Source organism: Sus scrofa, chromosome 2, assembly GCF_000003025.6.
Source record: "Sus scrofa isolate TJ Tabasco breed Duroc chromosome 2, Sscrofa11.1, whole genome shotgun sequence".
Classification (NCBI taxonomy): domain Eukaryota; kingdom Metazoa; phylum Chordata; class Mammalia; order Artiodactyla; family Suidae; genus Sus; species Sus scrofa.
In genome coordinates, this window is record NC_010444.4 from 17,090,320 (window position 1) to 17,114,451 (window position 24,132).

The 24,132-nt window shown below is 44.0% G+C and overlaps 1 long non-coding RNA gene across 1 annotated transcript; it reads left to right on the forward strand.

Moving 5' to 3' along the window:
• On the forward strand, positions 399 to 18,140 carry LOC106509364. The gene is made up of 2 exons (XR_001306847.2): positions 399 to 663; positions 17,244 to 18,140. It is a non-coding gene; the product is annotated as an uncharacterized LOC106509364 (long non-coding RNA).

Consider the following 24,132-nt stretch of genomic DNA (forward strand, 5'->3'; position numbering starts at 1 on the left):
TTGTGAATGAACTTAATGCGAAGGAACTGTATACTTTCTAAATGGTTAAAATGGTCAATTTTGTTACATTTATTTCACCACCAAATTTTTTTTTTCAATAACTAAAACTAGTACTTAATTTTCCTTTATTATATGCATCCATGTTGACACAACTGGTTTATGTTTTTTAGAGGAATGATATATGGCTTTGAAACAAAAGCATATCGGTTTCAAAACCATGGCCAAGTTAAGTAAGTTTGCTAACTCTTGGGTCAACGTGATATTATTAACACTGAATTCCAAGAAGTATTGCATACTCTAAATTTCTCACTATCAACAAACTGTTCTTCATATTTTTCTTGTGCAACCCTACCCAGCCCTTCAGCTGTACAAAGTTTCCGAGAGGACGAATTGGGTAAGCCAGTCTTGGGGTTGAGTCTACTGGATCCTCTCACTTTGACAAGCCCGTGAGTGTTTTTAAATTAGTTTTCTCTCTTGTCTTCTTTTTCAATGACTCTATTGTTGGAAAGTAGCCGCAGTGGAAGAGGAAGCCCAGTAGTAGCAGGTGGAAGAGGAAGCCCAGCCCTTATACAGGAAGGAAGAACCAGCCCACATGTCCCCAGTTCCTTTCCTGGGATCCTGGCCCTCAGCAATGTCCTCTTAGCAGGCGGGAGTCTGGACAAGGTAATGAGAGAAAGAGCTGCCTTTGTTTCTGCCCCTTGCCCCAAACCGTCCCCTCTTTCCTTGTTCATGAGATTGTTGTTATAAAAGCCCCTCCTTTATTTCAAAGATGATTTTACAGAACTGATCTCAGTTGGCTGTGTTCCTAATTGGGCTTCGTTTTCCAATTGAGAGAATTGTTGGACATTGATGTAAAAGAGACCCCTGCTGGGAGTTCCCATCGTGGCTCGGTGGACACGAATCTGACTAGGAACCATGAGGTTGTGGGTTTGATCCCTGGCCTCGCTCAGTGGGTTAAGGATCCAGCATTGCTGTGAGCTGTGGTGTAGGTCGCAGATGCAGGTCGGATCTGGCGTTGCTGTGGCTCTGGCGTAGGCCGGCGGCTACAGCTCCAATTCAACCCCTAGCCTGGGACCCTCCGTAGGCCATGGTTACGGCCCTTAAAAAAAATTTAATTAATTAACTAAATAAATAAAATACCCCTTTCAGCATGCTCCCCACTCTCAGGAGCTTCTACACCCTTCTCTGAGTGTGCTTTTTGCTTCTAAACTGCTTCTCTGTGTGGGCTGTCCCACATGTGCTGTGCTTATAATAATAAACTCTGTGTCTGTTTTATAAAAAAGAAAAACAAAAAAATTTAAAAAAAACTAAAAAGAGAAGGGCATGGAAGGAAAAATGCTTCCCAAATTAACGTAAAATATAATAATATAATTCTTTGGAACAGGAAAAATAATTGAAAAGTTCAGCTGGAAGAATAAATAATCAAGAATTGCCAAGAAAAATTGTGAAAAGTAATAGTGAGAAGGAAATGGCCCTGGGAGATATTAAAACCTAGATCTAAAAATGCTATAGGGAGTTCTCCTTGTGGCTCAGTGGTAATGAACCTGCCTAGTGTCCATGAGGACATGGACGGGTTTGATCCCTGGCCCCACTCAGTGGATTAAGGATCTGGCATTGCCATGAGCTTGATGTAGGTTGCCGACGCGGGTGGGATCCCAGCGTTGCTGTGGCTGTGGTGCAGGCCGGCAGCTGCAGCTCTGATTCGACCCCCAGGCCAGAAACTTCCATATGCCACAGGAATTGGCTGTAAAAAGAAAAAAAAATAAATAAAAATGAAAACTAGAACTAGCCTACGAATTAGCAATCCCACCTCTGGGTATAAATCCATCAGAATTGAAGTCAGCATCTCAAAGACACACTTTCATGTTCACTGCAGCATCGCCAAGGCATGGAAGCAACCTGAACATCCATCGACAGATGGATGCAGAAAATGTGGTGTGTACATAGAATGGAATACTATTCAGCCGTAAAAAAGAGGGAAACCCTGCCATTTCTGACGACATGGATAAACCTGGAGGAAGGACATTATACTAAGTGAAATAAGACAGAGAAGGTCAAAAATGATATGATACCACTTAGGCAGACAGTCTAAGAGTCAAACTCATGGAAACAGAGAGTAGAATGGTGGTTGCCAGGGGCTGGGGTGGGTTGGGGACAGGAGGTGGTCAAGGGGTACAAAGTTTCAGTTATGCAAGATGAGTGAGCCCTAGACATCTATTATACCTCAAAATGCCTAAAGACAACAATGCTGTACTGGATACTTAAAAGGTTGCACACCTCATGTTATGTTCTGATCACAAAGAAATAATAATAATAATTGAGAGGGTGGCAGGGAACTTTCGGAGGTGATGGATATGTTTATGGCATCCATCGTGGTGCTGGTTTCACAGATGTATACTTATTTCCAAATTCATCAAGTTGTATATACGAAATCAGTGCAGCTTTTCAAATGTCAATTATACCTCAATTAAGTGATTTTAAAATAAAATCAACTTCTTGGGAGTTCCCATCACGGCATGGCAGAAGTGAATCCGACTAGAAACCATGAGATGTGGGTTCAATCCCTGGCCTCGCTTGGTAGGTTAAGGATCTGGCATTGCCCTGAGCTGTAGGGTATGTTGCAGATGGGCCTCGAATCCTGCATTGCTGTGGCCGTGGCATAGACCAGGCAGCTGTAGCTCTGATTTGACCCCTAGCGGGAAACTCCATGTGCCACAAGCATGGCCCTAAAATGCAAAAATAACAATAAATAAATAAATAAATAAAATTTCTTAAAATACATCTTTCTTTTCCTGATGACTAAAGTCTGATTTTAACAGACCAGGAGGTGCCAAGAACAGGACACAGAACCTGGGACCTAAGCAGAAAGGAAGACACATACAGACCCCCCCTCATATGAAGGAAAAATTCCGAAAGACAGTGTGTGAATTAGAAGATATTTTAAACATAAAGGACAAAGGTTTTTTTGTTTTGTTTTATTTTTTGTCTTTTTTTAGGGCTGCAGGCATATGGATTTAACCCCCCCGCCCCCGGGGTTAAATCTGAGCTTTAGCTGCTGGCCTATGCCACAGCCACAGCAGCAGTGGATCCAAGCCGCGTCTCCAAACCACACCACAGCTCACAGCAACAACTGGATCCTTAACCCACTGACTGAGGCCAAGGATGGAACATGCATCCTCTTGGATGCTAGTCAGATTCGCTTCCGCTGAGCTGCAATGGGAACTCCAAAAGAGACAAAGTTGAATTGAAAAGAATGGAAAATTACACAATATGAACATTTGAACCAGATAAAAACTGATGCAAGTACTTCAAATACTGTATGTCAAAGAAAGTAACTTTACAACAAGAAGCATTTCCAGAAAGAGGGACACTCTGTAAGGATGAGGATAAATATACCAGGAAGTTATTACAGCCTAAATCTGTGTGTCCTCAATAGCTTCACTCTAAATGTAGAAACAATAAATTGATAGAACTTTAAAGATAACAGGAAGAAACAAATGCACTATCATAGCAGGAGACTTTTTGGCAGTGCCTGCAACATGAAGAAATTCCTCCAGGGCCAGGAATTGAACCCATGCCACAACATTGACTGGAGCCAGAGCAGTAACAGTGTCAGATTTCTAACTCACTGAGGCACCAGGGAACTCCTCATAGCAGAAGATTTTGGTGTACCTTGCTCAGTTCCTGCTAAAAACTAGACCAAAAAAGAAAAAATTAGGAATATAAAAAATCTGAAAAATACACTTAACGAACTTGACCCAGTTACTAATTTATAGAACACTGCAACTGACAGTGGCCAAATCTGCATATTTTTCAAATGTACATGGTATATTTATCAAAATTTACCATATGCTGGGCCATTTTAAAAAGCCTTATTTTTTTCAAGGGATTGGTAGCATTCAAGGTATATACTCTGATAACTGTAGAATTGAGCTAGCAATCAATAACAAAAAGATAACTGGAAATTTGCCAACTGCATGGTAATTAAACCATGTTTAATTTAAAAATAAATCATTTTTTATAATCCACAGGTCAAAAAAGAAATTGCAAAAGAAATTAGAACATATTTCAAATGAATGATGTGATGGTTAACTTTATGTGTCGGCTTGGCTGGGCCATAGTGCCCAGATATTTGGTCAAACATTATTCTGGCTGTTTCTGTGAGGGTTTTGGGGGATGAGATTCCCATTTAACTTGGTGGATTCTGAGTAAAGCAGATTATTCTCCACACTGGGGTGGGCCTCCATCAATCCGTTGAAGGCCTGCATAGAACAAAAGCTAACCTCCCTCAAGCAAGAGAAAGTTCTGCTATCAAACAGCCCTTGGACTTGAACTGCAGCATCAGCTCTCTCCTAGGTCTTCATGATCACGTGAAGCAATTCTTTAAAATAAATCTCTTTATGTACAGACACATATCCTGCTGGTTCTGTTTCTACAAAGAACTCTGACTAAAATGATAATGATAAGGCATATAAAATATGTAAGATAAAGTCAAAGAAAAGCTCATATTAAACCTAAGCGTGAAATCAAAGGTCTAAACTCCTATCTCAATAAGATGGAAAAAAAAAAAACCCAGCTAATTAAACCTAGTGATAGTAGGAAGGAAATAATAAACACAAAATCAGAAACCAATGCATACACAAAATAGAGACGAAGCAGTTAAGACTAAACTTGTTTCTTTGCAACTATACATAAAATGTATAAACCTCTAGCAAAATTGAGCAAAAACAAAGAGAAAACACATAGTCACTGATGCAGTCGACTCTTGAACAACATGGGTTTGAACTTATATGTGGATTTTTTTTTCAATAAATATGTACTATAGGACTACGTCATCCTGGGTTGGTTGAATCTGAACCTCAGACACAGGGCCAACTGTAAGGCTGTAAGTAGATTTTCAACTATGCCGGGGATTGGTGCCCCCAAACTCCTCGTTGTTCAAGGGTCAGCTGTATAAGACAGAAAAAGGAGGACATCATTGCAGATTTTACAAACCTTAAAACTATATAAAGGATATATTATATACAATTTTATTTGAGTCCATTTTTAAAATTTTGGTGAAATAGACAAATGTCCTTTTTGGGGGCAAGGCCTACAGCATGAGGAAATTCCCCGGGCAGGAACTGAACCTGAGCCACAGCAGTGACAACACCAAGTGCTCAACCACTAAATCACCAGGGAACTCCTAGACAAATGTCTTTATTAAAAAACAAAACAAAACAAAACAAAAAACTCGCTAAAAGAGCAAAAGAAAAAATAATTTGAATTTTTCTGTATTTAAGTTATTTGAATCTGTTCATAAAAATCTTGCCAGAAAGAAAACCTTAGGCCAGAGTGGCTTGATGGGAGAATTATTTCATATGTTTAAGGCAGAAATAACACCAATCTCACATAAATTCTTCTAGAGAATAGAAAAATAGAAAACTCATTTTATAAAGTCATCAGAACTTAGACACCCAAACCTGAAAAGGATGTTAAAAAAACTATAGATAATACTTAGTATAAACATACATAAAAAAATCTTAAAATAGTAAATCAAATACAGGAGTATATAAAAAGGACAACACATCATAGACAAGAGAGGTTGATCCCATGTATGCAAGGTTGCTTTAAAATCTAAAAATTGATCAATGTAATTCACCACATTGATAGATGAAGGAGAAAAAGAAATATGACCACCTTGATAGATACATCAAAAATCATTTGAGTCACATGATGAAGTAGGATAATGTGAGAAAAAAAGAATGTATACATGTATGTGTTACTAGGTCACCATGCTGTACAGTAGAAAATTGACAGAACACTGTAAACCGGCTACAATAGAAAAAAATAAAAATCATTTGAGGAGTTTCCCTTGTGGTACAGTAAAAATGAATCCGACTAGTATCCATGAAGATGCAGGTTCGATCCCTGGCCTCACTCAGTGGTTCAGGTAGCCATTGCTGCAATGAACTGTGGTGTAGGTGGCGGATGTGGCCAGGACGCCCCATTGCTGTGGCTGTGCTGTAGGCTGGCAGCTATAGCTCCGATTCGATCCCTCGTCTGGGAACTTCCATATGCCAGTGTGTGGCCCTAAAAAGCAAAAATAAATGAATAAATAATCATTTGATAACTACCCAATCATTATTAAAAAACAAAACTCCTAGCAATCTAGGAATAGAAAGGAACTTCTAATTTGATAAAGGGTAGCTACAAAAAATCTACAGAGAATATAGTACTTAATGGTGAATGAAGGAGCATGGAGGGAATAAAAAGTGCCCACTGAACTGAGAAGGCATCTTGAGACAGAGGACCGAGGTAGGCAGCTCCATCCAGGCAATGCATCAGTGGATTATGAGTAACTTACAAGCAGGGTAGGATCTAGATCAGACCAACGATGATCTGGAAGCACTGGCAGCTGCACTCCATACCACTGAGGGGCCACCAGGGCAATTTTATAGTTAATCTAGGGTATGGGGTAGGTGCCTGGAAACGGGATGTGCATTCCTAAGTCAAGATTTACAAATGGGTAACTAGTCTTATGATTTACAAATGGGTAACTAGTCTTGTGTGTGCTGGGAATACATCGGGAAAAGTTTTCATCATTGTCTGGGGACTAACAGAGCATAGAGGCCACCTGGTCCTAATGATTATTAAGCAAAATCTATTAACGACAAAGCCCTTGACTATAGACAAAGAAGCGATTCACTGCACAGTACAGTCCTGGGCAGCGTCAGTGGAAGGACAGGAGGAACTGTAAGGGCCCAAGATGGCATCGGTTATGCCAACAGTGAACTATTGAAATCTTTCCATCTGAATCAAATGGAAGTGAAGGATGCAAGCTATAATCACTTTTATTCAACACTGTATTGTATTCAAAACAAGGCTAATGATGTAAGGCAAGTAAATGAAACAAATGATGTAAATACTGGAAAAGAAGAAATCAAACTCATTATTTGTAGAGGATATGATGGCATATGCAGATAATCTAAATCTATAGATAAACTATTTAAATGAATTAGTTTAGCAAGGTTACTGGATTCAAAATCAATATGAAAACTCAATTTTATATCTACATACCATCAACAAGACTCAGAAAACAAAAAGTGAAATCTTTTACAGTAAATCACAGAACATTAAATATCTGAGGATAAACTTAATAAAATGCATGCAAGAGCTTTTCACTGAAAACCATGAAAAATTATTGAAATAAATTAAAGACATAAATGTTGCAATGACATCAATTTTTCCCAAATTGATCCACAGACATGTGAAAAAGTGCTCTACTCTGTTATGCAAAATAAAACCCAATCGGAAACTATATCTCACCTACAACCAAAATTAAGAAGATAGACAGTACCGATTGGAGTGAACAGAACATTTATCCATTGCTAGCTGGAGAATAAATTGGTGGAACTACTTTGGAAAACTGTTTGGCAGTATCAGCTGAAGTTGGACACACGCCCATCCAAAGACCCCCAATCCCTTCCTGGGCAGAGGTGCATGCTCACCAAGAGACATGTACACACAGATTGTCAGCAATACCATTAACAGGCGCAAAATACTGGGAACTACTCAAATGACCACCGTTTAAATAGGTAAATACATCGTGGAGGATTCACCCACCACGGAATATCACACGGCAATAAGACGAAATGAACTCTGGCTACGTGCAGTAGCATGGATGAAATTCACAGCAGGATGATCGTTGAGACAAGTCAAATCAGGAGTTCCTAGTGGAAGCGAATCCAACTAGGAACCATGAGGTTGCAGGTTCGATCCCTGGCCTTGCTTAGTGGGTTAAGGATTCGGCATTGCTGTGAACTGTGGCGTAGGTTGCAGACTCGGCTGGGATCCCGCATTGCTGTGACTCTGGCGAAGGCCGGCAGCAACAGCCCTGATTCGACTCCTAGCCTGGGAGCCTCCATATGCCATGGGAGTGGCCCTAAAAAAAGAAAAAAGACAAAAAGACAAAAAAAAAAAAAAAGAGAGAGAGAGAAGTCAAATTGGAACAAAGGAAGACAGGAAAACAGTTCTAGATTTGGGGAGACTAGAGAGACATAATAGCCAAATGCAATGGGTATAATTTGATTGTAATTCCAGATTTTTTTTTAAAAGCTATCTTAATACACTTTGAGGATAACTGGAGAAATTTAAATATAGACTACATGTTGGATGAAGTTATTGATACAATACTGATGTTCTTAGGTGTGCTAACAGTGAGGAAGTCACTTAGGATGATATCCTATTCTTGGAAGATGCACTCTGAAGTGTTGGGGTGAATACCATGATGTTTGCAGCTCACTTTTGAATGGCTTGCTAAAAGGGAAAATTTTGTGTGTGTGTGTGTGTGTGTATTTACACACAGAGAGATGGAGCCCAGCGTGGCAAAGTGTTAACAGGTGGTGAATCTCGGTGAGAGGTATGTAGGTACCCTTCGAATGATTCTTCTAACTTTTCTAGAAGCTGGGATTTTTTTCAAAAGAAAATGAAAGGAAAATGAGTGTAATGCCTACCAATTATAGAAAATGTGTAGATGAAAACACAAAGATGGAAAAAAAAACACAAAGATGGAATAGAAAATCCAAATAGACTTTTTTACGGTTATAACCTGAAAAGAAATTGCATCAGTAGAGCAGAATATCTGCTACTCTTGTCTATATTTAATACTGAATTGGAGGTTCTAGTCACAAAGTAATAAAACAAAAAAGAAATGAAATAAAGATAGAAGGGAAGAAACAAAATTATCTACATAGAAAACCCAAGAGACTCCGCAGACAAATTATTCGAACTAAAGGAGTTTGGTTATGACTGCTGCGAAGAAGATCGATCCGCAAAAAGAAAATGCATTTCTATATCTTAGCACCATGGAGCTACAGAAAGTAATTTAAAAAAGATTCCATTTATAATGGGAACAAAAATAAGTAAGCGAAAAATAAATCCAGCAAAGGATTTACAGGTTGTTTTATGTAACAACCAGTGAGACTTTATTAAAAAACAAATAGAAGCATTAAAAAAGACCACAATAATGGAGAGAGATGCTGTGTTCAGAGACGGTACGAGTCAACATTATAAATATGTCAATTGCCTCCAAATTAACTTCTAAATTCAATTCAATACGCATCAAAGTCTCCCAAAGGTTTTTCATGGTGTTGGAAAAATGGTTTCTAAAAATAGACACGGACGAGCAAAAATAGCCAAGACGATTTTGAAGTTAGTGGAGTTCGTCCTGGCAGGTGTTACGAAAATATAAAGCCAGTGTCATTAAGACAGTGTGGACTCCATACAAGGATGGACACGGGAACCAGGGAAACTGAGTAGTGAACCTAGAAACATATGCGGCAACATCACATTTCCACATGAGTGGAAATGGCAGAGGTGGCATTACAAATCCATATGAAAAGAATGGAGTAGTCAATGAATCAATTATCTTCATGGAAAGAGTAAAATTAGATCCGCCTCCAACCAAGCACATAAGTAAACCTGGTGAATTAATGATTTAAATGTTGGGAGAGGTTAAAACTTCTAGAACAAAAAATAAGAGAATATATTGCTTCGGAATAGGAAAGTTTGTCTTAAACAGTAACCAATACATAAGCCATAAAATAAAAAAAAAAAAATTGACCCTCTTTCCATTAAAAATGTTTGTGTACCTTAAGTCACCACAAAGTGAAAAAAGGACCACTGTTTGGGAGAGGGAATCTGCAGCATAAAAGACAGACACAGAATGAGGATCAGGGACACATGAGAAACTTCTGCGAAGCAGAAAAAAAAAAAAAAAACAAAAAGATAAACCACTCAACAGTCAAATGGGTAAAATCCACAAAAAGTCGTTTCATTTTCAAGCTCATCCCAGCTGTCAGGGAATCTCACCAGTCATTGATTCGTAATTATGACAAATATTTATAGACGACTCAGTATGTGACCAAGAAAGTGAGAAGCAGTGGACACAGTTCCTGCCATCAAGATGACAGGCTAGAGGCCAAGATGGGCCTTCATCTTATGATCATAGAAATCAACATGTGTTTCCAGATCGTGACAAGTGCTGTGATGGAGAAATCTCAAGATACTATAAGAAAGCCTGTGAGGTCACCCACATATAGTTTGGGAGTCAGGAGTTTGTGAGAGGAGGACGTTGGAGCTGGGATGTGAAGGTTGAGGAGGCATTAACCCAACAAAAAGCAGGGTAAAGGAACTGAGGCCGAGGGGTCTAGGCAGGCGGAAGCACCTGGAGATGCTGGGGGAAGGGCAGTGGGCTCAAGGCCCCAGACACAGAGGGGCAAAGGCCAGAGGAACCAGGAGAGGAGACAGAGCAAGGCCATGCAAGGTCTCCTGGACACATAAGGGTCTTTAGCCTAAAACCAATAAAAAGACACAAACTCACGTAATCAGATTTACATCTTGAGATGTTTACTCTGTTGACAGTACCAAGTGCTGGCCTGGATCCTGAGCATCTGGAACCTTCCTCCATAGATGGCAGGAATGCAAAATGGTACAGCCACCCTGGAAAACAGCTTAGCAGTTTCTCATACAGCTCAGCATACATTTGCCGTATGACCCAAGAGAAATGAAAGCTTATGTTCACACACACACACAAATCTGTACGTGGAGGTTTTGTTCTGCCTGGCTAAATACTGGAAACCGTTCAAGGGTCCTTCAACAGGGGAATGGATGAACAGTCAAACAATGTGTGGGACAGATGTACAGTAAATAAAATTGAAGGAACAAATTACTGCTACACAACAACATAGACACATTGCAAATGGATTTTGCTAAGTGAAAGAAGCTACATGCAAAAGGCTTCATTCTGTATGATTCTATTCATAGGATATCCTGGGAAAGCCAATCTGTAGGGAAAGAAAATAGACCAGCAGCTCTCTTATGTTGGGGTTGGCTGGGAGGTTGTTGATTACAAAGGGGCGGGGGAGCTGGAATATTTGGGGCGAAGGAGATATTCTCTAGCTTGCCTATGAGACGGTCTATACAATTGGGTGCCTTTATCTGAGTGTATAGAACTGGACACTAAAAGGAGGGTGGATCCTACTGCATATAAATTATGCTTCAATGAAAAGAAGGAAGGAGGAAAGAAGGAAGGGAGGAAGCAAGGGGAAAAACCCCACCTGCCTGCCTCTGGGGAAGGCATTATAGAGACTTCCGGTCAATATGGCACCTGAACTTCCATTGGAGGTCCCCTCTCCCATCCGAACACAATGCTGGATGCCCACCTCCAGGGGACGCAGAGCTCGACTCGAGAGCAAGAGAGAAAGTGCCAGGTGCCAGAGTCGAAGGAAGTCCCAGAAATGTGGGAAGTTAGCCAGAGCTAAGGCTGAGGATCCTACAGGACACTCACCACCACCCAGCCCTTCTCACGTCCTGCTCCCAGCTGTGCTCTTCGTGCTGTCTGAGGCCACTGGAGGGGCAGAGATTTAGAATCTGGGACCTACACTTGAGGAAAGAGCATGTGCGGGGAAAAAAAAAATTCTGCCCAACCAGTTTACTATCCTGCTGGGAGAAAGCTGTACCAGCTCCTTGGTGAGGTGCCATGAGGTACCCTCCACCCCCATCACAACCAACTGAAAAGGGCAGTCACGTGTCAGTTCCCAGGACTCACAGATGCAGCTTAGCGATTTGGACGCATGACATGGTCTTTTTGATGAAGACAGAGGAATGCGTCCTGGGATGAGCCCTGCCTGTCTGTATATGTTAACTGCCCAGCTACCCACATCAACCTCATAAAAACTCATCCACTTGCCAGCATACAGGAGGGAGGGCCAGAAAAAGAGTTCATTTAATTTGTTATTGTTGGCTTTCGACTACAAGGAGGACTGGCAGGGCCCCACAGGAGTCACCTTGGGTGGCCTTGAGAATGAAACCAAAAGGCTGGGGCGCTACTGAACAGGGCTGATGCGGAGAGGGGCGCAGGCTCTGAATCTGAACACCTCAAGGTGGGTGGTGTCCTGCATCCATAGGCATTTCTGCTTCTGCAAAGTGACTATCAGAGTCCAAGGTCGCTGCTCCTTGGGACTGGGTGGGTCACCAAGGCAGGGACACACCTCTGAGGACCTCTCCAGACTTACTGCTGTGAAAACTCTTGAGAATTTCACAGGGAAGAGCATTCTGATCATCTATCCACGAGCATAACCCAGTCCCCGCGTTGCCTTCACAGTCTATGGAGTCACCGAGAGGAGGACAGCGTGCCTAAGGGCAGAGCATGAAACGTGGCATCCTTAGAGTGACTTACACTAGGGGCTCACAGTATGTGAAGGCCAATTTGCCCCAGCAGAGATTCCCTCTCAGCATCCTCCAGAAGTACTTAGAGCACTTGCCTAGGGCTGTGCCCCTCTTGTCTTGCAAGGGCATGCAGACTTTCCTTTGAGCCAGGCTCTGTCACCACTCAGTGTGTTTCTCAAAAGGAGACTGACTCCTACACCCTCCTTCTCTCAGGCCCTGTGACTGGTCCAAGGGGCGGGAGCACCACCTAAGCTGGGCCAATCAGGCATCTTCCCTAGGATTTTACATACGGTTGTTGGGAAAGAGAAGGAAGTTCTCCCCCGTTAAAACACAAGCTTCAGGACGGGCCTCCAGACCTCCTGGAGGATTTTGAAGGAATGGAGGTCAGTATGAAATGCAGAAAAAGAAAACAAAGGATCTTGATCCTACCTATATCCTTGGATCCCACAGATCCTGGGGGGCTGTCCCTTATCCCTTACAATGACAGGGGACTCATTGCTCGCAAGGCAGACTCACCTATTGGATGGTGTTCAGATCGTGGGAAGTTTATCCTTGGCTGGAATGATCCAGAATCAGCCTCTCCATCACTTCCTCCCAAACTTTCTGGAGGAAATTGGAGCAAATATTCGTACTCTCAGCAGAGCTCTAAAGACATCTGCATGGAGCCGTCCTGGTAGATGGTGCCCTGGAAGGTGCCTCTGGCTCTCGCCGTCTGGACCTCTAGCCCACCCCAGCCATCCCTCCTCGGGTCCTCACAGACTGTGGCTTCCACTGCCCACCTGCGCATCACTGTCAGAACACTGCCTGGTGTCACATATGCAAAAAGACATCGCTGGCAGGTCTCTGAGGGCCTGCAGGGAAGTCAGAGACTCTTCACTCCTCTCAGTTGCCCCCTTTAAAAGGATTCACAGGATAATCACACATCTCCTGCCCCACTCCAACGCCACCGCTGTCACGTCTGGTTACCGCCACTAGTAGTATTGCTGGCTACCGTTTTTTGACTCCTAACCAGGTTGCCAGGTGATGCACTAAGAACTTGTCATACACTGTCTCCTTTGAGCCTGAAAACACATTGGCGAAGTCAGTATTGTTAATCCATTCTACAGATGGGAAAATGGAGGCTCAGAGACAAGCCTGTCCTGGGGGGTGGGGGTGGCGAGGCTGCCATTCCAGCCACTGATCAGTGGGAAAACCAGGCCTGTTGAGGCCACAACTGGGGAGCAAGTCAGAGGCGTCAGCAAGGGAGAACGGAGGGGCGGAAGAGCTGTCAGCCGGCCTTTGCAGGATGTTTGTTAACCAGCCCCACAGGCGCCAGAATTGGGGCCTGCTGACCACGGGGTGTTTACAGGCTGCTGTAAACTGTTATTTTATGGCTGGGGTGCAGGCAGGAAATTGAGTTTTATGGCTCACTAGGCATCAATAACAAACGCCACTCCATAGGCTCAGAGCACTAAACAAACATTAAGTGAGAAAGCCATCCGGTTCCAGTGCCCTCCTGGAGAAGGGTCTCTGCCAAATACTCCAGCCCAAGCCTCCTTCCCTACAGTGGGAGTGGGAAGGCCAAAGTCACTTAGTTGGGTTTCGTTTGTTTTAGTTTCCCAAAGAAACAAAGATTTAGCAATTCTTTTGGCTAGGAAAAAAAGAAAAAGAAAAGCCTGCCCCACCAAAGGGACTAAGTAAAAAGATAAATCACTGATATCAACTGCTTGCCTTTCATAGCGTTTTTTAGAGTTCTTAAAGGGCGATCCCGCGCAACCACTCACTCGGCCCTCGTGGAGGGAGGCAGGAATCCTCACCCTCATTTTACACATGAGGAAATTGCGTTTTAAAAGGGGGAAGGACTTGCCAAAAGTCAGTAGGTAACTGGTTAGATATATCATTTGGGACTCTTTTGGTTGCAAGTAATAGATTTTTTTCTCAACCTGGATAAGACAAGGAAAAGGAAATGTAGCTACTCATGTACCCAAAGGCTGGGCTGACTTCAGGCATAGCTGAATCCAGGAATTCCTGTTTCTCCTCACCTCTGTTCTTCCTCCTCCTTCTCCACCACATTCTCAACATTTAGAAGTTCCTGGGCCAGCACCCAAACTTGCGCCACAACTGAAAACTGAGACACAGCTGCAGCAATGCCAGGTCCTTACTCTTGGCCACAAGGGAAATTTCCTCCTCCTCTCCTTCTTCTTTTTTTACTTAGAAATGTTATTGGAGTCCAGTTGACTTTAAAAATAAAAATTATTTTCAGGTTTCCTTTGTGGGCTTGTGTCTAAAGCAGACCCACATCTAGGTGGCATCTAGCAAGGATAGATTTGCATTATTCTTACAGCCACAAATCTCAGTAGAAAGAGCTTGTTTTTTTCCTTTGGTCCCAATAGAAGTCCCAAAATTGAGTCTCATTGGACCAAGTGCCTACTTTGAACCCATCCCTGTGGCTATGGGGATGGGATATGCTGGCTTCCCAGGTCTGTGCTGTGGCCACTTAAGAAGAAGTCATTGGGCTCTGCAATGTGGCATTTTGGAGTCTCCCAGGAAAAGGACTACCTCCTTGCCCCTTGACACTGAGACCAAGTTCACCAGTCAGTGAGTTAGGTAAACAACTTCCCCATCAGCTTCTTACTGCTTCATCCTAAAACTGAGCGATCCCCTAGGGGGGAAAGACAAAAAAACTCACAACATGAAAGAAAAAGCATTGCCAAATGGAGGGGAAAGAAGTACCCACCAAACTGAGAAGGCATTTGAGACTGAAAACTGAGGCAGGCAGTTCCATATAATCAATGAGTCAGTTTATTACAGGGTAACTTACTCACAGGAGGCTATGAGAATCAGGCAGACAATGACCTGGAAACGTCTGCAGCTGCACTCACATAGCTGAGGGGCCCCTGGGACAATTCTATAGTTAGTCTAGGGTATGTGGTAGGTGCTTGGAAACAAGACATGCAGTTCTAGGTTAAGGTTTATGAATGGGTAACCAGTCGTGTGGGTGCCCAGAATACATTAGGGAAGGTTTTCATCATTGTTTGGGGACTAATGGAGCATAGAGGTCGCCTGTTTCTAATGACGATTAAACAATATTTATTGACTACAAAGCCTTTTGCTGACAGTGAAGTGATTCAGTGCACAGTACAATGCTGGGTAGGGTCAGTGGAAGGATAGGAGAAAGTATAAGGGCCCAAGATGGAGTCAGTTATGCTAACAGCCATACAGAAATCATAAGATAAATAAATAGTAAAACTGACTCGAAAGGAAATTGAGCTAGTGTGGGTAATAGGCAGTCATTCTCAAAATGTCTGCAGGGAGCTTGGAGAAGCTGTTGCCACCAAGAAAATCACGAGTGGCTGTAAAGATAAAACAACAAAGAGCTCTTGAAAAGTGAGAAGATGACCACCAAAATTAAAAGTTAATTAAAAGGTTGATTTATAAAATCTCACCGACAGTAGACGAAATAAACAAGGGGATAGAAGATATAAGAAAAATGAGACACATGAGAGACTTATCCAGAAAGCATAACATCTGACAGACTGGATTACTAGAAAAAGAACTGGGAAAATGAAGAGAACAAAAGCATTCTCAAGGGCTAAGCATCATATGTTTATTTATTTATTTTTATTTATTTCTATATTTTTGTCTTTTTTGCCATTTCTTGGGCCGCTCCCATGGCATATGAAGGTTCCCAGGCTAGGGGTGGAATCAGAGCTGTAGCCACCCAGCCTACTCCACAGCCACAGCAACGTGGGATCCGAGTCACATCTGCAACGTACACCACAGCTCAGGGCAACGCCAGATCCTTAACCCATTGAGTGAGGCCAGGGGTCGAACCCACAACCTCATGGTTCCTAGTCGGATTCTTTAACCCCTGAGACACGATGGGAACTCTTAGAGATTTCTAAGAAAATGCACATTACTGCTATCCTTTCAGGCCCTTCTGGGTTTTACCAGGGACCATGGGAAAGTTAGAGAAGCTCTGATAAATAATAATGGCAATAATAAGTAACAGCTAATATTCCCGAGCCCCTTCATGTGCAATGATTGCTGTTCCAAGCCCTTTGCTTGTGTTAAGTCATTCAATCCTCACAAATGCCTGTTAAATATGTGCAGTTTTAAAATACCAATTATACCCTAAAAAAGCTATTTTGGAAAAAAAAGAAATAAAATGAAGATTAAGAAATTGGGCAGTGTGAACAGAAGCACATTTCTCGTTACTGAGTAATTGTAGTTACTTAAGTATAAAATGAATATTATTTTTCTTTTTAAAAAAGCCCTATGAGGTTGATTAAGGCCATCAGGGACCAGGAGAGGGAAATGACTTTGCCCAAGGTCCTGCAGTGAGACCCACAGAGATGGTGACGGCTCAGACCCATGCTGGGTACCCCTCGGCCTCTGAGGTCAACAGATGGAACCCCTGAGGAGCAGGTGCCTGTGGATGGAGGGCATGGTGAGATCCCCAGAACAGAGCCGAGGGCAATAGGGCAGAGGAGGGCAGGTGAAACTTTCTGGACAAAGTGTGCTGTGGGGCCTCCTGGATAGCAGAGAGGATCTGTTATTGATTCTCTCCTGAATCCAGGTGACTTTCCTTAGGGGCAGATAGCAAAAGGCTAGAGACAGATGCAGGCAGGTATAGGAGTGGTATGCAAAGATGGAGCTAGAAGGTTGGTGGGGTGTAAGGAGACAACGACATCCAAGAACCCAGGCCCCTGCTCTGCCCTCCAGGCACAACCAATGTACTGATGCTTCTCAAATTATGGTCCATGGGCCACCCCCATCATCGCCACTCAAGGAGTTCATTGTAAATTGTGTATCTCCCATGTTAACTTAAATGACAAAGACTATTTATTTATTAAATAAGAAATCTAAGAGAATCATGGGCTTGAATTTTTTTCCCATTACATAAATGGCAGAAGAAGAAAGTCCAACAGTTCTGTCCTGATTCAATGGAGCATCTTACAAGTATTTATGCTCTTTACAAATATAGAAATGTCCTTTGCAACAGTATCATCAGGGAAATGGTCCAAGTTGTGGGTTTCTCTTTATTTTCACAGGACACAGTAAAATCTCAGAAGTTTTACAAGATCTTTTTGTTCAAATTCTTCTTCTGCAGGAAGATTTATATCAACGGGAAACAGAATAACCTGGCAATAGGTTCACAAATATTGGTATGTTCTCGTTATCTATTTCATGTAACAAACAGCCCCAAATCTCATTGGCTTAAAATGATACTTTGTAATGATCTCCCCTGTCTTTGTAGCTTGATTGGACTCAGTCAGGCAGATCTCCCATGGAGTCTCTCAGACAGTTGCATTCAGATAGTGGCAGGTGCTGGTGTTATCTGAAGGCTTGACCGAGCTGAACGTCCCACATGGCTTACTCACAAAGCAGTCTGTGTGGGCTGTTGGCTGGGAGCTCAGCTGGGCTGTTGACTAGAGCTTCTGTGCATGGCCTCTCCTTGTACTTGGCCTTTCCAGAAATTGGAAGCTGGGCTCCTAGAGGGGGCCTCTCCAGTGAGCATTGCAAGAGGTCCAGGCAGAAGCTGGGAGGTTTCCTACAGCTTAGTCTTGGAAGTCTTAGAACATCACGTCTATGTATTCTGTTGTCCAGCAGATCACCAAGGCCAGCCCACACCAAAGGCGGCGGAAACAGAATCCACCTCTCCATGGAGGGGGGTGGGCAGCATGCAATTACAGGGAGGGAGGGAATTGATGGTCATCTGGAGATTATCAGTCACATCCACTCGTCTCCATGATGCCTGGAAACCAAGGCTGATATTCTCATGAATGATCTCAATTTTAATTTGTATCAAGTCAGATTATTTGCAAAAGAAAGACCTCACTTCCACTGCAGTTACAGAAGAGGGAGGATATCATCCTCACTCATGTCTTAGGTCCTTTTGTTAATTATGATCACTTGGCATTTTGAAAGTAAGACCTAGAATGTAATTAGTGTTATAAGCAGTCAGTAAATAACTCTCATTCTGTGACAGAACTGGAGCAAAATATCATGAGGAATTTCCCTGAGGAGCAGTGGTTTAAGGCACGGATCTCATTAATCTTCAACACTGGGCCCACCAGTGACCCCAAATCAGCTTCTCTAGAGGTGGGGCCCAGACATTGACATCTTTGTCATTTTTATTCATGGTGTTTCGTTCGTAGCATTAATTCTTCTCCTAATTGGAATCCCTTCCAGGCTTGTTGATTAACACAAAGTATTGAGATGACACTGATGACAATAAACATCTTGTCATTTGTTTAGCACTTAGCCACCTTCAAAGTACCTTTCACTGATTATTCACAAGAATTACCCAAACTTCCTCTAGCGTCTTTGTTCTGTGACATCCAGATTGACCCTGGCTTTGCCTACAGAGCGCCTCAAATCCACCAACTTGATTTTCCCTCTGAGATCTCTTCTCTAATATGGCATGACGTCTCCTCCAAAACACCTCCCCAATTCTTCCTGTTCCACCTCCCACTGGAAGCCCACTGTGATTCGAATGAGGGGAAACGAGATCACTCCTCATGAGGGATCCCTTAGGTCTTTCGCTGATCCGCCAGGAAATAAACCTGTGAAAGGTTTGGGGAGCAGCATAGAGCTTGGGGGAAGCCTGGATGTGGAGGCACAAGGTCTGGAAGCTCAGCCTGGCTCAGCTACATTGTCTCAACAAGGCCCTTTTCCTCTCTGGACCTTGGTATCCCCAGCGGTGAAATGAGGGTGTCGACCATCATCAGTGGCTTCACGAGTGCTTAGGAGAGTCTGGGGAGCTCCTTAGAGGTGCTGCTATGTAATGTGGGGAGGGGGACCCCACGCCCCCCCTCACCCGTCCACCAGAACAGGTTATCTTTTGTCTACAGGAGGAATTTCCGCATAAAACCATGGGGGGGATTGTTTTTCAATAACAGCAATAAATGATGCTTCTCCTGGACCATGCGACCTCTAGTTTTCCTTTCAGCCCTAACAGTTCAACGTAAGGGTAATAATTCCCAACAGTCCAGGGCTAACCATGGGCCAGCCATCGGGCCAAGCACTTCCCACCCAGTACATGACTTAATTCTCTCCATTGATACGTGCCAAAACCTGAGCCTCCCTAAGATAAAGCACTTTGCCAGGGGCCACCCAGCTGGTTCCCTGGTGGGGCCGGATTCACTCTGGGGTAGCTGGTGCCACCTTCTGGTTGACCACTACATGGTACTACTTTCCAGCCTGACCACTGGCCTAGACTGACATGGACCAGGTGTCCAGGGTCTCCAGCCCTGCTCCTCCTGCTTTCCTTGGCCCCCTGGAGCAGTTTAAACAGTGGCAGGGGTTCCAGGGCCTCCCATGGGTGGGAAGAGGGCCAGGAGTTGAATAGTGGAGGGACCATGGAAAGGGCTATACCTGAGGGGGTAACAAAGCCTCAGGGCTGGGTGAAAACCCACAAGGCAGGGCTGTAGAGCAGGATCAAAGCTCTTCTCTGTCCACTCGCCATCCTTACTGAGGTGCTATTGTGTGCCAGGCACTGCTATAGGGCTGGGGATACTTCAGCGGATAACACGGCCACATGCCCCTGCTTTCCTAGGCCTATATTCCAAAAGGGAGTCTCAGGCCATCAAGACAAATGACAGAGTTCACGCTGTGGTGCGCGGGGATGGGCTGTGTCTTGGGAGCGCTGGGACGCAGGTTCCATCCCTGGCCCAGCAGAGTGTATTAAGGATCTGGTGTTGCCACAGCTGTGGCTTAGGTAGTATCTGTGGCTCAGATCTGATCCCTGGCCCAAGAATTCCATAACTGCAGGAAAGCCAGATTAGAAAAAAAATTAATAAGTAAGACAGGTGAGGACAATTATATGAGCTATTAAATAATGTTAAAAAGGAAGGCATAAAAGGTGAACAGGGAATGGTGGGGCAAAGGGCAAAGGGCAAAGGGCTGGTAGTTTTCGATAAGGTGGAAAAAAAGGCCTGGGAGGGAAAGAAGATTGATGCAGGGAGCCACCTGGAGGGGCGTGTCAATGCCCCATGTATCCTCTAGGTGGCAGCATTCCCCCATCTGTCCACGCAGGCGGGGCTTCTCCCAGCCCCAGGCAGTATCCTTAGGGAAGCTTAAGTCTGACACTGCAGGAAAGAGGGCTGCCGGCCCCTTTTAGAAATGCCAGCTGAAATAGGGAACCTTGGAAAACAACGCATGAAGAAATCCTGGGGTGTATTATGTTTCTTGATCTGGGTGCTACATAGAACAGGTGTGTTCATTTTGTAAAAAAATCCACTAAGTCAAGTCATACTTATGATCTGTGTACTTATTGCCCATAGGTGATACTTCAATAAAAAGTTAAAAATGGGAGTTCCCGTCGTGGCGCAGTGGTTAACGAATCCGACTAGGAACCATGAGGTCGCGGGTTCGGTCCCTGCCCTTGCTCAGTGGGTTAACGATCCGGCGTTGCTGTGAGCTGTGGTGTAGGTTGCAGACGCGGCTCAGATCCCGCGTTGCTGTGGCTCTGGCCTAGGCCGGTGGCTACAGCTCCGATTCAACCCCTAGCCTGGGTACCTCCACATGCCGCAGGAGCGGCCCAAGGAATAGCAACAACAACAAAGACAAAAGACAAAAAAAAAAAAAAAAAAAAAAAAAAAAAGTTAAAAATGTCACATACGTCTTAAGGATTTTATTTGAATGTAAATCACAGTTATTATCTTTCCTATCTTTTGATGATTAGAGCTCTGTGCCATCTTTCTTCAAGTTTATTAAGTGCATATTAGCACAGATAAAATGCTCAGAGCCTCTCCTGACACGTAGGAAGCATTCCATAAATGCTAACACCGTTTCCTTTTGTACACAACACACTGCGTCACCTGTAATATCCAGTCTCACTTTCTTTGCAGTGGAGGAAGAGCTTAGATATATCTACCTTGCAATCTGATGGCAGAATCCTAGAATTTTATAATTTCCCCCAACCATTTGCAGCTATCTCGCTCTTTTTTTTTTTTTTTTTTTTTGCTTTTTAGGGCCGCATTTGTGGCACATGGAAGTTCCCAGATGAGGAGTTGAATCGGAGCTGCAGCTGCCGGCCTATGCCACAGCCACAGCAATGCCAGGTCTGAGCCACGTCTGCAACACCACAGCTCACAGCGATGCCAGATCCTTAACCCACCAAGCGAGGCCAGGGATCGAACCCACATCTTCATGGATACTAGTTGGGCTCATTACCGCTGAGCCACAGCAGGATCTTCCTACCTTGCTATTTTAATAGACGTTCTACAAGCCACTTACCTTTATGGGTCTTTCCAAAGTATTCACCTTAGTTTTTATAGAACCAATACTCTTTCACGCTTCTGTCTCATTAGCTATCAGGCTATCAGCCAAATGAAGTCGCAAGGCCAGCCAAGGTTAAGGAGTAAAGTAGGAGACCCCAGTTTTTCCAAAGTCATAATGTTGCAAAGAATTATGGGCACAGGAAGGGGAATAGTTACAACCATCTTTGCAAATATACCGCACTTGTTGTATCAATGAAGAAACTAAAGCTTAAGCAGGTTAATCTGACTAACCTATCCAGGAACGCTCAGCTCATAAGCAAGAGATAGATAGACTAACACATACCTGTGGGACTTTCAGAGCTAAGCTGTTTTGTTGGGAAATTAAAGGGTCTGGAGCACATGGGATCATTTTAATTCTTAACATTCACTGAGTAGCCTCTATTATTTGTACAGCACGATGCCTTAGATCCTCATGTCTTTATGAAGTGGAGCTAATTGTCCTCCTTTTACAGATAAAGAAATCGTGGCTCAGAAGACTTAATTTTATCTGCTGATGGATCACACAGTCTTGTGTCCACAAGGACAAAGAAATTGAACCTCTTTCTTCCAATTTATTTTTGGCTGCATCCACAACATGCGGAAGTTCCCAGGCCAAGGATTGAGCTCTTGCCACAGCGGCAACTGGAACCCCAATGTATGCTATTCTTTCGGTCATGCTAAAGATTCCTCTGGGGTTCTTGGGTCCATGAGCTTCGAGAAGGTGGCACATGGTCCTTGAGCAACTGAGAGTTCCATGTGAAATTTCATATATATTGCCTTCGAGCATCATTCTGAAGAATGAAATAGGTTTTGGTAGATGCTGAAAAGGATCTACGTCCCCCTGCCAGGTAAAGCACCATATTTCAGCACACGTGCTGATCTTCCTTCCAACCAGGCAGGAGAAACCCTCCACACAAAGCCCCATAATCTTCACATATTGGAGAAATCTAGAGAGAAGGGGAGCTTTTAGGGAAGCTCCGTGAAAAAATGGATGGATGGAGTTCATAGTGCAGCAGAGAGGAGTCCAACTGGGAACCATGAGGTTGCGGGTCCCATTCCTGGCCTTGTTCAGTGGGTTGATGATCTGGCATTGCCATGAGCTGTGGTGTAGGCTGCAGACGCGGCTTGGATCTGGCGTGGCAGTGGCTGCGGTGCGGACTGGCAGCTGTGGCTCCGACTGGACCCCTGGCCTGGGAATCTCCACATGGAGTCAAGGAGCTCTACCTCTGAGAGCTGGAATGTGTTGCTTTTGTATTGTGCTGAGATGGAATGGGGGAGGGGGTTGAAAGAACAACCCGGGTTGTTGAAGGTGACCTGCCAGGGCACCTGGCATCAGCAGTGGTCAACAGGTGATGCTGTGATTTACTCAACTCCAGAACATTCATCCACCTTTTGCCAACTTGGATTTCTGTATCAGAGGCCCCCCCTTTCTTCTCTCTACACTATGATGTGGCCCAAGAATTGCTCAGAGCCAGGGGCAGGAGTCCTGAGAGTGGGCCTCATTCTTGGGCTTCTTTATTTATTTTTGGCTGCATCCATGTGGAAATTCCTGAGCCAGGATTGAACTCTTGCCAGAGCAGCAACTGGAACCCCAGCAGTGACCACACCCAATCTTTAATCCACTGCACCCCAAGGGAACACCCAGTCACTCCCGGGCTTTGATGGAACTCCCTACCTCCTTGCCCCTCTGTTCAAAGGTCTCAGCCCTCCAAGGTCTGCACCACCCTGCTGGGGACCCAGGATCTCCCTTCATCCCAGGCAGCTTCCTTCTGTACATCCTGCCTTCAGCAGAGCCCAGGGCTTGGGAAACTTCTGTTAGCAGTTGTCCCACTTGGAGAAGCACAAAGTCACCAAATGGATGGATAACAACGTGCCAAGCTGAAGAGTGGGGGCCAGCAGGCAGGGAAAAATGACCAATGGCCAACCCCTCCTCATGCTGTTGATAATGCCAGCCCATCATAAGACTATGCTGGTCTTTTTTTTTTTTTTTGGCTTCTCAGGGCCACACCCATGGCATATGGAGGTTCCCAGGCTAGGGGTTGAATTGGAGCTACAGCTGCTGGCCTATGCCATAGTCACAGCAACTTAGGATCTGAGTCACATCTGTGACCTATACCATAGCTCATGGCAACGCCCGATCCTTCACCCACTGAGTGAGGTCAGGGATCGAACCTGCATCCTCATGGATCCTATTCAGGTTCGTTAACTGCTAAGCCACCTGTCTTGACGGGAGCTTGACAGCCGTCTCCTGGATGCCTGCTGTGACCTCCTCTCTAGCCCAACAGTGTCCGCTTTGTCCATCTCCAATCTATTCTCCATGCTGCAGCCATAGGCGTCTTCTCAAAACACAGATCTGATCGCATCCTGCTCCCCTGCCTAAAAGCACTGAGTGCCCTTTCATCACGGCCCACAAGGCCTGTCATCCGGCCCCCACCTCTCCCTTCAAGCTCATCTCACACGAAGCATCTCCCAGTTGCATGCTGGAGCTGCTCCTACCAGCTCACAGAGCCGACTGGCAAATACTCAGGAATTTGTTAGCAGCTGGAAATTGACCATAGTGGGAGTATTTACACCAGAGAAATCAACAAATACTAAAAATCTGAAGTTTTCATTGTGGCTCAGCAGGTTAAGAACCCAACAAGTATCCATGAGGATGAGGCCTCGCTCAGTGGATTAA